The sequence below is a fragment of the Triticum dicoccoides genome, chromosome 7A (genome assembly GCF_002162155.2).
Source record: "Triticum dicoccoides isolate Atlit2015 ecotype Zavitan chromosome 7A, WEW_v2.0, whole genome shotgun sequence".
Classification (NCBI taxonomy): domain Eukaryota; kingdom Viridiplantae; phylum Streptophyta; class Magnoliopsida; order Poales; family Poaceae; genus Triticum; species Triticum dicoccoides.
In genome coordinates this window covers 586,608,478-586,613,234 of record NC_041392.1, presented here as the reverse complement: position 1 = coordinate 586,613,234, position 4,757 = coordinate 586,608,478, and the positions used below count along the sequence as shown (strand labels likewise).

Here is a 4,757-nt window from a genome sequence, read left to right as displayed (position 1 = left end):
CAGAACAGCAATATCTACTTGCTTTTTACTTCATGATTGTTGCACTAACGAGACTGACTAAATATGAGCTGGCTCAAAGCCTAGGTTGCATAGCAATTGGTTTAAATTTGCAGCTAAAGGAAGGAACACCATCCTGGAAGAAAATTATACTCCCATATGCAAAACAACCAGCTAGACAAAGACGCAAAATAATCAGAGAAGCCAGCAAAATGTTTAGTTAGTACAGTACCATTTTCGCCTTGAGTGCAGCTGACGTTACATTCAACTGAAGATAAGGTATTACAGGCTTTTGCCTTCTAACCGTGGAATTAACAACAGTTTTCTCAATCTAGTGTGATGGGAAGGTAATGGGAGGGGGTCACGGAAGTGGGTGGAGGAAGGGTGGCTACCTGCCTACGGACTGGTCCGCGGCGTTGCTCGGCATGACCGGATGCTCGACGGAGGGATGCGCTGCAGGGGGCGGTGGGGCAGAGGAGGCTTCGGCGGGCTCGGCACGCCGTGCCTGATGGCATGCAGTTCCTGCGGCTCCTGGCGGCGGGCCAGAAACCTGGCGGCAATCCAGCGGGATCCCTTGATTGCGGCGGCGACGAGGTCCGGCGGGATCCCTTGATGGCGGCGGCGGCGAGGTCCGGCGGGATCACTTGATTGCGGCGGCGGAGAGGTCCGGTGGGATCCCTTGTTTGCGGTGGCGGCTTTGGACGGAAACTGGATTAGGGGAGGGGCGAGAAAAAGTATAGGCAGCTGCGGCTGTGTGACGATTTGGGGCAGCGGCGGCGCGACCGACAGGAGGGACGCCGTCGTCGCCACGGTCGAGGGTCGGGTCGGCGGCGGCGGCGGCTGTGCGAGGTGATTGAGGAGGATAATAACTGACAACGATGAAGGCTGTGCGAGGGATTGACTAGCGACTGGATTGACCGGCTAATTTACTACTCTACCCTGTTCGCACATAAAAAACCTTTAAATGATTTCTTTGATCCGACGGTTAGAAAAAATCAGTGGCGGAGTTACACGAAATTACGAATCGTAACTCGTCAATCACCGTAATGCACACACTATCAACTTCTAATATTATATTTGAGTACTTCTCTTTAGATGTACTGGATATATAATATATAATGTAATATATGTCCAGTTTTGGGAATTTTTATGTATGTTTTTTATAAAGTTCTGTAGCGTTTTCTTGTAATATATACTATACATACAATTTTTTAATACAATTTTGTTAGAATTTTTCCATTCTTGCAATTTTGTTACCCATATGCAGAATATGATGCAAGGTGTCAATTAGGCAGCAGAAACACACCAGTGCCATTTTTTTAATACATGTACGCCTATTAGTTTTTCTTTATTATGTTTCATACAAATATTGTATCACCATTGATTGCAAATGACATTATTTCGTCTTTTGCTCCCAGGCCTGAAATCTCTACTACTATTAAACAATCAAACAAGAACTTTCTTACATGCACCCCGCAATTAGTCCCACAATAACGCACGAGCCAATCAGCACCACACAATTAGGCCAACAAGTCTCAATCTAACGGCCATCATTAATCCAATACCTCTACGGTGTGCACTTAGCATTTACCAATGACTGACCGTACTTCACCAGGAGAGTAGTAGTCGAACGACCAGCCCCGCGCGTCCCCTACAATCACGGAAATCAGATCGCAAACTAACAACTAGCCCAGCGTCCCCTACAATCACGGAAAATCAGATCGCAAGCTAAGGGAACTTCACGCCCTTGACCTTGACCTCACCGCCAGGCACATACGCCGCCAACCAACGGCGTCTCCTGCCTGCGCGGCGACCACGCCGCACTGCACCGTCCCGTCACCTCCGTGCACGATCGCCATCGCCGATTGTTGCCGCTCGTAGCGTGGCATCCGTCCTGCGAGATCGCCATTGCCCAGGAGAGAGCCTGCCACGGCACCCGCACCGCCGTGCCCGCCCTGCACTGGCACCCACGCCGCCGCGCACACGCCCGCCGGGGCAGGGCGCCAGCGCCTGTCGCGTCCCCTGAACCAGCCGGGCACACGCAGCTGTGATTCTTCCGAGGACTTCTTCAGGTTCGACTTCTTCCTTTGACTGTTGCAGCATTACTCATGATTAGATTTTTGATAATAGAGTTCTAACTAATAAACAGTTGCACAGCAAAATGCTATAAGCCTTTCATTTTACATACTGACTATATGAGGATAATGAAACTGGATTTGTGTTGCACAAATTGCCTTTACTATATCAAGTAAATACAGGAAAGTGACTTTACTATATCAAGTTCCATCAACATGACCACCAACACAATCGTTCTACAAAGTAATATAGCATCTATCCAGCTCCAGGGTGTTACAATGAATTGTATAAATCTGTATAAACCCACTTTTGCACACCACATGATTGAGAATGTGCATGATTATTTAAACTGAAAACATCTGGAGTACACGTGATCCATTCTAATTCTGAAAACTAAAGAAGTCGCACTTCCTGCTCCCTGAGTACAAAATGGTGCATTTGAATGTCTGTTTGTTGGAACTATGCAACTTTAGCATATCTTTTTTTTTCATGTGCATCTCCTAATAGGTGAGAGCATCAACAACATTTTGTTGATCTATCATGAACCGGTTTAGAATATATGTTTTTGCAGGACTAATGCTTGTGGTAAGCCATCTAAGAAATATTTAGAGTTGCCGACAAAGGTAATCTGGAAGTATGATTTAGTAAACAAATATGCCCGACCATCACATCAAGGAAATGTTCCATATACAACTACATGAATTTCTTAGAACAATAAAAATATTGTGCAATGCAACGAAGATTCAAAACATACTCTTTGATTCAGACTTGTTGCTCCCATCCCCTTTCGGTACCAAAAAGTGTTCAAGTTTTGTACCTGATCTGGAATCCAAACCCCTGGCTTGCTGAATGACTCGAGCAGGTCAGAACCACATAGCAGCATTACCTTGACACTTCCTGAGACAAAACGCAAGTCGTAAACAACTGATTTATATATAGTGTTATAGTACTGATACAATTGGTGATCCAACAATGTGAGAGAAGACACTAATGTGTTGCAACAACAAAAATCATTGTCACATACCTTGATCAGCTAAGCCGTCCTTGCACAGAAGAATTCTTAACTCTTGAGAGAATGGTCAAGGTACGCTGATGACCTTTCTGCATTGCCTGTATCAAGAACACAAGAATGTGTCCATCAAATGAACACATCATCCGAACTGAAAGTACCTTATGTGATAGCGAAAATCCAATGGTACGCATGTACTGATAACATGAAAAATCAGGTTATTATGCATGGGTCAACCATCACGAAAGACGAGCTTCAACATGCCAATTCGCAGAGGCGAATCCGGTGAGCAGACGGCAAGAGGTCATGAGCAGCCCCAAATTGCAAATTCGGTCATGAGAATGTGGTGTTAACACAAACCCATACACATTTCCAGTTCTGCATAGTACCTTCTTCTTGTTAGCATCGGTTCACCAGGGACATGTATCCATTAAGGCAGTAACATCCCAGCACCGACTACCCTCGCTGCTGCAACTCATCCTTCGCAAGCTCTGTACGTATGAAACAAGAGATGGGGTAATATGCAATCTATTTGTTCTGATTCTCAGCCTATTCTAATATTAACACAACACTTCAGAGTTGCTAAACAGATTTAACAGGTGCTGCGGCTTACCAAACATGCCTGTGCATGTAGGTGGGAAGGTTGAAGCTCCCGATGGCCACCAGCACAACACCACCCCGCCTTCCCCCGTCTCTGCGGTCATCCAGTTGAATAAGGGAACGCATGGTGGACTAGGATGACTCTGAATAACGCAAGTGAAGAAATCCAAGATTGGGGTCTTTTCTTTCTGCTTACAGATTTGGATCCGTGGACAACTTCTCTGTGGGGACGGGAACTTCCACCTCCTCCAAGGCCATGGCCACAGCCGTCCTCTTCAAATTCCCAGCTGAGCAAGAAGCCAGCACAAAATCTTCGCTTCTCTCTTCCTGGGGTCGGCGTGCGCCCCCCGCCTGAGAGGTCGGTAGTCCGGCGTGTGCGGTAAGGGGCCGGCGTCACCGGCGAGCATGCCAAGCTCGACCGCCTCCTCGAGCACTTCGACGGCCGAATTCAAAGGAGGAGTGAGGTGGAGCAGGGGCATGCACGTCCGCCGGCGTGGGTGATGAAGGGGAGGGGCGGCCTTACAGGGAGCGCTAGCTATGGAGGGAGGGATCTGGCGACCATGGAAGATTAGGGAAGGGAGGAGAAAAGACAGGGGCAGTGGAATGACTGGCTTTTTTTAGTACAACTACAATATATACTAGCAGTGTCCAGAGAAGGATTGTGAGTGACTGTGGCGTTGTCCAAACCAATTTTCTTTCATCCTCTAGAAAAATACTTTTCTTTTATAGGGCATGTTCGATTTTGGGTGCCATTTCTTTAATCATCACGGCTTGTTATGATCATGATGATCAGTTGATGGTTTAAAAAGTTTCGTATAAATATCTATAAAAATTAAATAAAACTGAATATATTTTATGTTTTGTAATCCTGTAGGTCATCTTGTGGAGTACTTCACCGGAGATATAAATTTTATGGGTCTATCAAAACTAACTAACTCTGATTACTACTTTATAGGATCATATGACATATTTTAGAACAAAACTACCTGTCATTTTAGTGGATGAGGAATAAAATGATGATATTACAAGAAATCAAGACTTGAAAGATGACGGAAACAACACAGACCCCAAAGAT

General features: G+C 45.9%; 1 long non-coding RNA gene and 1 pseudogene across 1 annotated transcript in view; both read right to left on the bottom strand.

The window, feature by feature from the left end:
- The window catches only part of LOC119332407, a 2,977-nt gene extending 2,086 nt beyond the window's left edge, over window positions 1–891 (bottom strand). Inside the window, exon 1 of the long non-coding RNA XR_005160930.1 lies at window positions 390–891. This is a non-coding gene — a long non-coding RNA (uncharacterized LOC119332407). The remainder of the gene's footprint in view (window positions 1–389) is intronic.
- Window positions 892–1,447: 556 nt separating this feature from the next.
- LOC119333661 lies at window positions 1,448–4,161 on the bottom strand (annotated as a pseudogene).
- Window positions 4,162–4,757: the final 596 nt, after the last annotated feature.